The sequence below is a fragment of the Centruroides sculpturatus genome, unplaced genomic scaffold (assembly GCF_000671375.1).
Source record: "Centruroides sculpturatus isolate CEXI.00-Female unplaced genomic scaffold, Cexi_2.0 scaffold386, whole genome shotgun sequence".
Lineage (NCBI taxonomy): Eukaryota > Metazoa > Arthropoda > Arachnida > Scorpiones > Buthidae > Centruroides > Centruroides sculpturatus.
In genome coordinates, this window is record NW_019384684.1 from 426,092 (window position 1) to 439,562 (window position 13,471).

Consider the following 13,471-nt stretch of genomic DNA (forward strand, 5'->3'; position numbering starts at 1 on the left):
AATGTGTAATTTAGTTTGATGATAATATCTAATACGGAAACTGTTAAATATTTCATGAATAATCTGTCTTAAATAATGTTACGTATACACTGTGTATACATCATTTGTAATAGTACAGTTTTTAGTATATGAAACAAAAACTAATGTTTGTCAAAACTTTAAATTTCAAATGCTGCTGTAGAGATTTCAAATGTGTACAGTACATAAGAAATCATATTCACATACACATCATTCTAAACATTTCGGACAAGAAGTAGACTACAACTCAATATGCACCCTGTTAGTAAACTAATCTCGCTTAGTATTATGAAATTTTTAGCGATAGTGTTGTTTTTTTCCCATGAAAATTTCTGACCGAATATAAATATGATTTAGAACTTGCTGAAAAAGTTCTCGTAGGAAGTAATATTTCTCGTATAGATCCTACGAGTTTTATCTGAATTCCTGCTTTTCTTCAAAGTATTTTTATACATTTAAAGTATTTTTTCTTCACGTATTTTGAAGATGTCAAAGTGCTACCCTAACATGACTGATGCAATGGAGAAGTTTGTTGAATACTGTCGGGATGGACAAAATTGTCATAGGTGACAAGTACGCGGCATGTTTCACATCGGAGAAAGAGAGCAATTTGGTGGTGCTGGTATCATTTGTGAGGCATTATGTTTAGTGCTAGAAGACTTACTTGTTAGTCAAACGTGTGGAAACGTGCCTTGCAACCTACGAGACTTCATAATCGCCATGTATTCAGACTTCATATTTGTGGACGATAATATACATGCACATAGGACCGGTTTTTGGGTGACTTTTTTTGAACCATAATCAAAACCTGATAAACCACCCTCATATGAAACACTGTTGAAAGGCATTCCCATACCTTATGCAGGAATATTGTACGAATTTGAAACGACTTTCAAATAAATTTAATTTTTCTTGTTTTGCATAATTAAAGTCTACACTTATACAAATTAATCGCTTTGTTTATTCGTGGATCTAATGTTTTCTAACACGCCAAATATTTTGTCGTTTTGATTAACAGTTTTTGAAATACTGTATCGAGGGATGTAGGTATTATGCCTAACTTTTCGACATCGGTGTAGTTTATAAAGTAATAAATAATATATATTCCAAGTATAATTTATCGTAGTAGAATTGCGAGTCGAGATAGCGCACTCCATTATTCATTTATATTGGTCGAACCCATGTGGGTCAAGCCCATCCGTAATGAATGTAGTTGTGGCCGGACATAGTCTTAATGTGTTGGCGTGTTAATTAATAAATGAATCAATACTTCAATCAGTCTACATTAAGTTATAAAACTTACATGAATATGATGAATATTGTAGATAAGAACTTGCCCACCAATGACCGAGCGGCTATAACCGTAAACATTGGTCGGAGTTTCGCGCCTGACTAAACCACATGAAGTTTTCCGGGTCGTCTTCACGTGTCTAACACCCGATTAGGGACAGTTTCCCCGTATATGAAGTCCTTTCGGAAGGAATCCCCTCGGCAGATGGTCCACGTGTTGCGATGCCATATTCCATCAAGCCACCCAAATGAGATTTTCAATTGCAAATAATGTATATCATTGTATCAAACAATCGCATCTGTTATACTTAGAATTACCCACAAATTGTTTTCGGCATCAAATGCTTTAACAGATATGATCGATTCTTTATATTTTTTACGACATATTCCGATATTTTTAACGCGTTATTCGGCAATAAATTATGAAGAATGTTGTCCATGACGACGCCAAGTACACTCATTGATTGGACGAGTATATAGGGCTCTAGGGATAAGCAATATGATTCATGATCTGTTTTAAAATTTATTTATATACGTTTAATCTGTAAATGTCTCGGGCATGCACATATATGTTACCCTGATTTTTTAGTTTTTTGCATAAAATATTACACTTGATTTATGTGCCGTGTTACCAAAAATCTAATTATGCGATGATACTTTAAACAGAGGATGTTACGATTCTACAATTCTGGTTGTTAATTTTCTGCTTGGTTATTTAACTCCTAAATATTCAGATAATTTCGTTAAACATTTTAAAAAAATTGGGAAAACAGAAAATATGAATAAGGTAAATTAGTGAAATGCAGAAAAATATTTCAGAAGTTTGAATGACTAAATGGAAAAGAAGAATCATAAATATCTCCTTTTACATCTGAATTTTCATTAAGTAATTGCAATAATATTTAAAGTTTCTATTTTTATTATTTCAAATTTATATATTTTAAAATTTGATTTAAGTGCAACGTCACAATCGTAGTACCTATGATGCTCTCCTCAAACAACAATCCTGAATAAAATCCGACAACATCCATATCCGAAGAGAGATTCTGACGAACAAGGAACAGCACTTTAACAGACTCTTCCACGAGATCGATAGACTTTAAAGTGAATTTCTCTCTATAAAAATTAATATCCATATTAAAATTTAAACTGACAAACAAGGATCCAGATACTAAACTAGAATAAACTAGTGAACTGATAATTAATAGAAAACATTAATTTGAATCAAATTTAAGGATAAATTAAAAACGGGAATATTCAGGTAAATATTTACTTGATATTTTATTTAAACTCGTGTAAACTGGCCGATTTTGTTTGGAATAGCGTGTCCAAAATTTTATTCGGTGAAATAATGTAGATTAATCACGATCTTGGAAAAACATCTCCAAAACAATTGGTTAAATGAAGACACGATTCAAGAATAGTTTTTCGTATGACGTATTTTACATAAGAATTTTGGGAAAAAATACCGCTTGATGCAGAAAAATGCCACCACCTTTTGCTGAAATTAGCCCGTGGAAACATTCTGAATTTGATGAATTTTACATTTACTACTAATAGACAATTTCTCAGTAGCATTCAATTTTCTGCCTACAAGGGTGGAGTGAATTAACGCGATTAATATTTAGTTGTTTATTGCAAATCCACTTATCCTCATTGACCAATTCCCTTACGCGCTACCCAAAATCCACTTTGTAGCGCCGTTAGGCAATTTGGAAAAGAGGTGCTGTGGTGCCCCCGAGTACATTTGTCTCTAGCGTATTGTCGGAGTTTGTAGCCCAATTAGGTGCGAGAAATAGCCTTGAGCCGTCCTGGTAAAGTGAGAAACCTATTAAATGCTTTTTTTCTTTTCCATTTTCCGTATCTCTGCACTTGAATGCATTCTATTTTGGGATAACTTTTAATTAAATTTTATAAAGGAACTGTGTGTTTTAAATACTACTATAACGTTATGATTAATCAGATCTAATTTTGTATCAGTTTTGTTTAGAGGATTCTTTATAACTGCGATTCAGCCTTAGTTTGGAACCCCTCTGTATATTCACAAAAGTAGGTATACCTATACAGTTATGAGAAAAATAGAATATGTTTTTGTAGATAAATCACAAGTAAGGTATACGAAATAATAATAATAATAGTAATGAACACCAGATATCTGTATTTCTCAGATTCACAACTGTATACCTACTTTAAACCCCCCCTGTATTTAACATTTACGTAAACCATCAGAATTTCAAAGTGATAAATCTAAGAAATCCTTTTTAATTTTAGAGAATTTGGATCATCTGTTCTGACAAATGGATGTTTGGTTTTATTGTATTTCAAATTAAAGCAGTATACTGATGAATTAATTCCGTGTAGAATCACTGTTGTTAGTTTATAAATCTCATTATACTACATTAACTTAAATTTATCACATTACTGTTTTTTAATCTGAATTTGTAAGACTGAACAGTGCTGGCTTCAGCTATATATTTTGATTTGTATCAGAATAAAATTACCTTGAACTGCAATATAAACAGCTGTGTTAAGGATTCATTTTACTCGCTCCAAAAAGTTCACTCGTAAAAAAATTTGTTTTACTCGTTTTTTTTTTCATTATTTTTATTTTTCAGTTTTGACCGTGGGCACTAAGAGGGCCTTTTAATCATAGCCATCGTGGGTTCGGCCAGGCCCACAATGGGGCAGCTGGACTTTGGGAACAAGGCCCGAGATATTCCTGAAATTGAGATCGTGGGTTCTCCTGGAGTTTTTTTGACTGCCTAGGTTCGATACCGGATCAGCCAGAGCTATAGACTCGTAGAATTTTATTTCGATCGAATTATTATTATAAATATCGGATTATGTTGCTCCCTATGAATATTGACGGGGATGCATCTAAATACTGTATATTCATTCATATAGGATTAAACAATGTTTACATTTATTTACAGAATTTAACTAACCTTCAGAATGTCATTCTTTTCTAGAAACAACCTGGAATATTTTAAAAGATGTTCGAAAATAAAATTTTGATATTTTAACGAGTATTTCTTCCTTTTTAGAAGTTTTCATGAATGCTATAAAAGTGATTAAAATCCTTAGGAAACAATGTTTTATAGTTTATTAACCAAAATTTGCTAGTAATCCTCACCCAACTGTTATATATAACAGAGTATTGCGATCGGTCAAAAATGATCCCAAAGATTTTTACATTTTTTTTTTAATTGGGGGCTTTTAAACGTCGAGAAATGCAAAAAATTGCGTTTTCCCCCCTCTATGGTTGCTAGTGTGGGAGCACAATTTTGTTTACCCCTCGAAGCTTAATAACCCCTGTACTTTTTGTCGAAAATTTTTGATATTTTGCAGGGAGGTTTGTTTGTTAGGGACATTGATGCTTTCAAATTTTGGTAGTTAAAGGTCGAGGGAGTGGTGTGACATCGCGAGTGTAGTCGGACCTAACGAAGATTTTATTCGTTATTAGCATTTACGAATTTTTTTTATAAAACTAATTAATTTCGATCCTTAGAATTAAGCTTTTTGCCATTTTATAATAATAATAATATAAATGTTTTTATTAAAATATCGTAACAGATGGCACCACACACAATATAAAGATTTTTGCAGGGAAAGTTACACAGCTCGTTGTTGGATTTTTGTAAGTGTTGTTCAGTATCGGAATATAAAGTACGGTGAGTTTTGTCTGAATTTTTTGTAGATTTATATGTATTGATATCAATATAAATCTGTTCAATGCCGTACTTTGATTACAAAATTTCTATATTATTACTAAATTTACTCAATTCGATAGAAGTAATTTTGCTTGTTGAGATTTTTAGTATAAGAATTTCCATTTTTTTAAAAATCTAACTGCAACTTTATAAAACATTTTACTCTTATTGATTCCTTAAAATGTTCACATCGCATTTTAATCCCTTGATCATTATAAAAATTGCTAACGAGTGTAAATTATTTATTAAAAAGTACAAAGTAATTATTACCTATACATTATAATCAGTCATTAATCGTTCTGTTTTACATAAACTAAATGTAATTATTCGCCTAAATAAAGCAGTATTTATATATTATATACAGTATATTATATAATTTCTATCGATCGTGGTTCAACCCCTTGGCATGTGTCGAGCCCTCTTTCAAGTCGATCAGCTCCTAGAGGTCAATATCGATCCCGTTAAGAATCCCGTTAAGAATTTAGATAATTTTGTAGTTAAGTGTAAACTGCAATAATGCTAATCAATTTAAGATGTACGACCAAATTTTAAAATTTATTTCTTATATCTTGCTAGGAATTATTTTTTAAAAATTTTTAGACCAGTTTCTATAAGTGGCCACTCGTTTCTCTTGAAACATTTCCGAAAAAATAATCTGATTAGATGCTTTTTTTACATGATCTTTGCGTCTTTTAATCCTCCTTACATCTGTACGAGTTTCCAAATCTGAAGAAAATCGTGCTGGAAATTGATATTTAGAAGTTTATACGGGGAAAATGTTCTAGAAAACTTTCGTTTCGGATGTAAAATATTCAGAAGTTGAATATTGTTAAAGTAGTGTGGTTTGGTTAGATAGGATACAGCAACGATACACACGGGTGATATGCCAAAGGGTATGCCTCCCGAGAGGATTTTTCTCTGAGAAACTGGGCTCTTATTTAGGTGTTAGATACGTGAAGAGAACCCGGAAAACTCCACTTGGTTAGCCTGTTGGTCAGGTGCTAACCCACGACTTGTACGGTGGATTCATTCACTTGTAATTAAAGTTTGAATAAGGATGGCGTGAAGAAAAACTTACCTGCCTCTCGAGGAGATTTACGGGATTTATTTTTGTTGCATTAAATAACAGTATAAATAAGATTACATCGGTTTACTTTATTACAATGCCTAGTAGAATATGTAATTTTTAACGTGGAGTCAAGAATATTTCTGAGTTATTGTAGTTTCCTAGAACCTGGCATAAAGAAGAAAATGTTGTTTTAACGTATCTTAATTGTATTTTCGCGAAATTACAAGAATACCTTAAATCAAAGAAATCAAAATGAGATTATCCAAATCGAATTTTGTGCGAATTAGCTAGATTTCTCAATAATAATTGAATTGTTTCCTTTATTATTGCGAAATTTAGCGCAGAAAGCCTTAAAAAACCGATGATGACAAGCATAGAAGGGTGAAAAATAGTCAAGTTGTAAATGTATAGACATATTTCTTTCATTAATTGATTACCGCTTTCATTCTGAGTTTAGAAAAAAAATTACAGAAGTGAATTACATTGTCCTTATAATTTTTTTTTTTTTTTAATAAAATTTATCAACCAGTCCTTGTATTTATATGCCTACAAACACCTCCTGTATAAAATGGAAATCTTAAAACTTGAATGAAACAGAATTAATCTGTGTTTGCTATTTCATAAAGCTAAAATTTGGAGAATAAACACAGTGCCGTAAAAATCCGATATGATGTGTAAAAATTGGCTAAAACAATTTTTCTTATTAAACCAAATATTTAACTATCGTATTTCAGAGAAAAACACTTTCACAAAATTGGAAAAAAGAAGGGGAGGAAAAATCTTGGAGTGAAAATCGAATATGAAGTGAAGAATGAACATTATTAAATTCTAGATTAATCTTACTTTAAATAATTTCTTATCGAAAAACTTAGTTAATAGAAACATTTCTTAAATGATTTGTTGAAATATTAAATATTAGCAGTTTTTCATAAACAGAACCATACGTTTGAATTCCAGATATACAGAATTATGATTTTCACCTTAAATTCTAGGGACACAGAATTAAGATCTGCACCTTAAATTCTACGGTTATTTATGATTTTTTACCTTAAATTCTAGGGATATTCTGTATCATTTTGTTTAGGTCAAACAATAATTATATAAGAGTAAAGATGTAAACACGAATTAAAATTTCTAACATTTGTGATTAACATGATTATAACTTGTAAGCAAACGATCATATGAAAATATAAGATATTACAATTCCAGTGATTTAAAATTAAGAAGTAAAAATTAGAGAAATTAAACTCATTTACAGGGAGCTTCGTAAGTCTGGAATCACAGGAGCGTTGTTCTTTATTTATTCGTTTACAGGTAAAGCATGATGCTGAGTAAGGAGGAAGGAATCTAAGTTATTTTTGATGGCGAAGACCCGCAGTCAGCGTGAAGTTTTCAGCATCTAGACTGGATGCAGCCTGTTAAACTGGCTGACGGTGTGGGTCACCACCATCAAAAATGACTCGAATTCGTTTCTTCTTATTCAACGCCATGCTTTACACATAAAATAACTCCTGTGGTTCCGGATTTATCTGTTATGTTTATGGGCCACACATTGATATTACTGCATGACATTTTTAGCCTTGTAACGGTGTACAGTTACGTGGTGTAAGTAGACTCTTGGGTCAAATTTGTCTTTGAAGTAATTAAGATAGCGGGCCATAGATATCGGTACACGAAAACCAATATACATAATTTAAAATTTATTTTCGAAAATGTTAATAACTTAAAACTAAAAATTACGAGCGTTAAAAATAAAAAATAAGATAAGTTCGTTTTAAGAATGACAAGTAAATACAATGGAGACATTATCTAATAGAAAACAACTTTATTGCTATCAGAATTTGCCAGACCCCAAGATTAATTGCAGAGAGATTCCCTGGAGACACATTTCTGTAAGCAAGTAGATAGCTGATGCAGTTAATTAAATAATAACAGCATTATCAGCAGTGTACGAAAAAAAAGGGGAAGAATTTTGTATCAATCAATAAATTAAGAGTTCGTCAGCGGAAACTTTCTACCCAGAAAAATTAAATGGCTTATTGTTTCTCTGATTTTGCACCGGGTGAGTTTTGTAAAAGGCACTTAATTATCCCGTTATTCAGCTAAATTTAAAATATCTTTTGACAAAGTAGAAGAATGTTATAAAATTATCGAAGTGTTTGCGCTTTGATGATTTTTATGTTGTTCGAAATGATTGAAAATGGATTCAGTTATCTTATTTATTTTATAATTGTTTAATATGTTTGATATTTATTATTATTTTTTTTATTTAAATAATTTAAACGGGAAGAGTTTCTCACTGATAAATAAGTTAGTTCTAGACTTCAGAGTTTGTTCATATTAAAAAAAAAATCATAAGCAAATAATAGAATATATTTGGTCCTTTTAGGGCCAATTGTATGTTATTTGATTATGTTGCTTGTTGTATTATTTACATGTACGTGTATGCTCTATTGTTTGCTTGTGATTGTTGCTTTAAGTATACGTCAATAGGCCCTATTAATTTNGCCCATTTATTTATGTAGTTTCAAAAATTTCTTTCGCTTATTATAAATGAATGTATTAGTGATTAAATGTATTCTTTCTGTGTTGCAACTATAAATTTCTCTCTTTAGAATTAATTTTTACTTTCTCGACTGTTATATAACGTAGAGATTATCGCACACCTTGATGCATGTATTGTAATTCAGCAAGCTATAAATTCAAGGATTCATCTAATGGATTTGCTTTCGAAATACACTCAATCATTCAAATTCGCGGGTTTCGTGCGCTACCCCTCCCCTATGGAATAGAAACCAAAATGGTATATTAGATTGAGGGCGATCTACCAAGAAGGCTGCCCCAGGAGGATTTTCTAGTGGAAACTGGTCTCTCAACATGTGGGAGAGCTATCATAGGTGATGCCCCAAGACGACTTTCTATTGGGAACTGGTTCCTGAACTCGCGGGAGAATTACCATGGGTGGTGCCCAACGAGGAGACTTTCTGTGGGAAATTGGCTCTCTATTTAAATGCTACAAATGTTGAATAAAGCCCGAAAAACTCCACGTGGCCAGCCTGTTGGTGCGAATCCATGATCGTGTTCGGTTGTTTTTATTCATTCTGCTACTGGTGGCATCAATCCAGATAGGAAAGGTTCCGTAGGACCATTTAATTTCGAACCTCATTTGCATAATATCCTTAAAATTTACTAATTTATGTGGGGGGAAGTGAAAGTGGTTAGGAAAATTTGTTGGATCTTAGGTGCTGGGCCTGCAATATTCCATAAAAATCTAACTACAATAAAATAAATTTTTAACCCATTTTATAATTTACTGTAGAAGAAAGAGTTAAATAAATTAGAACAGTGGATATTTCCCTTTTTTTCTGTTTTTATTCCAAATATAGACAGCGAAATGGTGTGGGCGGGCACGTCTGGATGGGCAGATAAAACACGCCAGATGTTTCTTTGTGGGGGCGATCGTATAAAAATTAGTAAATTGCTTAGTTATGCCCGGAAACAAACCGCGAAAAAACAAAATGAGATGTAAATTTGTATTGAAACGTAACCTTTAATTAATGTAACTATAAAATATTTTAAAACATTCTCCAGTTTACTTTAATTATAATGGAGTAAAATAAATTTATTCCAAATGTAATGTCCTGTTTTATTACAAATTTCTTCGACTCTCCCGACTGTTATAAATTGTATAACAGGGAAAGTATTGCGATGATGACTCCCCGAGATTTTTACATTTTTAAATTAAGGGACTTAAAGCGTCGAGAAAAGGGGGGAAAACCCCCACCATTTTTTGTGTGGTGAGCACAATTTTATTTTCTTACTTTAAAGCTTAATAACTCTTGTGCCTTTCGTCGAAAATATCTGAAATTTTACAGGGAGGTTTGTGTATTAGAAGGTTTTATGCTGATAAATTTTGGAGATTAAAGGTCGAGGGGGTGGAGAGATATAGAGGGTTGATGTGTCATATCTCGACTGAGGTCTGACTTATTGAAGCTTTTACTGGTTATTAGCATTTAAGTTTTTTTAATACATAAAAAATTTCTCTCTACCCTCAAAATTACGCTCTTGCCGCTTTGATATTTTATTTTAATTATTATATACTAGATGGAGCCATACACAATTTTAACTTTTTCGTGGAAAGTTATGCAACTCGTTGCTTGGTTTTTTTAATGCGAAAATAATAATTTATTTGTTATATATTAATCTTTTTTTAAAATTTTTGTCAGTATTTCGATGCCAGATTTTTTTTGCTATTGTTTTTTTCCCCTTGTTCTCTCACATACACACACACACACACACCAGGAATATAAATTATAGCGTGTGTGACGTCTTACTTAAAGCTTAATAAAATTAATTTGATAGAATTTTACATCTATATAAGCTACGTGGTTAATGATATATATTTTAAACATAGTTAAATAAACGTAATAAATTTGGTGATAGCGAATGAAATGGCAATTAAAATGAAAATTTATTTACTTTATCCCTTTTAATAGAAAGACGTCACGTAGTAATTATTATAGAAACTTTATTTCCTAATAATTTTATGTTGATCACGTATTAGTGTTGACTCCTTCTTTTAACTTTACATTTGTATCCCGAACAACCATTTAAAGTAATTGTGCATATATTATTATTCAATTAAAACACACTTTTTATTATATTTATTTATTATTGCAAGGGACGAAATTATATTTGTAAGGCTTTGACAGCGTTTCAATAAGAAAATCGAGTGTAATTTTTAATTTAAAAAATTTCCATGATTCAGGACAGACGGACGAACGGACGATAAAGGGAATGTATACGTCTGCAATCTGAAAATTTTAGCCTAATAACACTCATTATGATCTTGAATATGGTTTTTAGTAATAGGTTCGTGCAATAATTTAAAGTTCAGTTCGTTCTCTGATTACAATGTCTGTCTGTCTGTCTATCCGTCCAATGAAACTAGAGCGAGAACCGAACCCACTTCACCACGCTTAAAGCACTTGGTTTGGATCACACTCCTACCAAATAAACATCAAGTTTTATTGTAATTTTAATTTACATCACAGTAAACTTAGTCTTTAAATATCCTCCTCTCGTTGGCTTCTACGTGGATTTAATTCGAGTTACGGCGGCCATTTTTATCTGTATTTATTTTCGAATTAATTCGGGAATAATAAGAAGTAGAAAACAATTTTACTAAGAACTTATTTATGTTAGTAAAAGTTAGAATAAAGAAGAAAGTAATTTTATAGCACGGTAAGCCACTCAGAAGTTCTTCTATGGTTTCTGGTCGATAAATAGGAAACAGGCGTCCGGTTATAAAAGAAAAGGATGTTCCTTCCGTTCTCGGTTCGTGTCAACGCTTTATGGAGTCGTTGACATGCTGCCGTGCATTTCCCCAGAGTGGAAAGTTGAAAGTGTATTTTTCTTTTGAGTAAAGTTTTGTTCCCCCTATCCGTTTCCTACCGCTCTATACAACTCCACTAGTTTTATTTATTAATTTTACTTGCACCGTTTCTACGAGTCCATTTATTTATGTAGTTTCAAAATTTTCTTTCGCTTATTATAAATGAATGTATTGGTGATTAAATGTATTCTTTCTGTGTTGCAACTATAAATTTCTCTCTTTAGAATTAATTTTTACTTTCTCGACTGTTATATAACGTAGAGAGATGGTCAAAAAAATGACCCTTCCCTACCCGAGATTTTTATATTTTTGGACTCCGAGGTGCGTGGAAACGTCGGTAAATCAAAAATTGGGTTTCTCCCTTCAATAGCCTAAGTGATGTTAGTGTGTATGGGTGGGGACACGATTTTGTTCATCCTATTTGAAGCTTAATAACTCCTGTGCCTTTAGTCGAACATTTCTGAACTTTTGCAGGAAAGTTTGTGTATTAGGGGGAAATTTCTATAGAAAATTTCAGGAAAATCGGACCATTGATTAGGGAGATATGACCCTTCAACTCCTTAATATTTCTCGAACAAATTTGAAGTCTTAAAGGTTTAATGGTAGCAGTTATTAGGAACGAAAACGAATAAAAAATGCCAGGACGTTGCCGGCATTTTTAATTATGTTTCGAAACATATTTTATGAATTTTTTGATAAAATTATACAAAAATCTGCTTTAGAATGTCGTTATTTAACATCGAAAATAAGAAGGAAAAAGTTTTAATACGAATTTCTGAATGAAAACTCTTCGTTCAATCTAACCATTGAAGCGTTTGTCACGAACACATCTGTACATTGATCGCTAGAGCAGCAGAATCTGCTCTGTTAGTGTCTACCTCAATTCTTCTAAATATTTGCCTACTTCACAATTCAATCTTGCTTGAAAAACTGAACTAGAAGGTCTTATCAAAGTGAAAAACCTGTCAAGAAAATATTGTACAGCAAATATTTTGAGTTTTCATGCAAGAAACTGGGTATATTGATTGATTATAAATCCAAATAACTTAAGGAATTATTTATAAAAACGGTAAAGAATTTTGTTTACGAATCAAATTTGTTCAAAAAATATCTTTTTGAAAATTAATGCTATATTTTCTTGGCTGAAATTACTTTGTTTAAATGCTAAAACATCTTGATGTACGGTAGTTGCACAAATAATTAACACACGCTAGAAAAGAATTAATGTTTGTAAGAGGAAAAAGTAAAGGCAATTTTAATTTTCGGAGGTGTTCATCGTGTTTTAATTTATCCAAAACAGATGTTAATATTCACGATCCGCATTAAACTCTGCATTCTTCTACAGAATCTGTGTGTCTAAGCAACAGAACGAGCGAATTATCATTCTATCATTGCACCCTAACCACTAAAATAAGAATTATCGTAATATTATACTATATTCTCTCTTATTCTACATAGTATATTGCTGTTTTGTTACATAATATACTATTTTGTCATACAAGTAGTATAATGTCCACAAAGAGGAGCGAACAAGCCATGGTCAAGTACGAGACCTATAGAATACAGTATTGTATCAATACATAATCTATTTGGGATAAAACCCGAAATAATTAAAAATTTAATGATATAATTATTTATCTTCAAGCTTTTCTCCCCGGAAAATTTTCTGTCACCTCCACGCATACATTAGTACTATATTTCAGAGGTTATTACTCCCACTATACTATATTTGACAAATAAAATACTTATCATACTACTTACAATCCTATTATTTATACGTAATTTCAGTAGGAGTTTCGAAATTCTCGTGAAAGATGATCCTTGTTTACAGAATTGTTCCATCCCATACGAGCAGACGTTTGGATGCAATAAATAAGGTATAGCAACACAAACACATGATCAATATTAATAATTCAAACACTACTTTGACTTCCTACTCCTCTGAATAGGGAGTAGGAAGTGAATGTCAGCTATTAGAGATATGTTAAT

General features: G+C 31.8%; 1 protein-coding gene and 1 long non-coding RNA gene across 4 annotated transcripts in view; one reads left to right on the forward strand and one right to left on the reverse strand.

Moving 5' to 3' along the window:
- LOC111627016 (beta-1,4-glucuronyltransferase 1-like) overlaps nt 1-13,471 on the forward strand; it is a 59,837-nt gene that overhangs the window by 22,333 nt on the left and 24,033 nt on the right. The gene's annotated exons all lie outside the window — the stretch shown is intronic.
- On the reverse strand, nt 887-6,691 carry LOC111627017. Its single transcript, XR_002756965.1, has 3 exons — nt 6,320-6,691; nt 6,097-6,252; nt 887-2,424 (listed from the first exon to the last, which is right to left on the reverse strand). It is a non-coding gene; the product is annotated as an uncharacterized LOC111627017 (long non-coding RNA).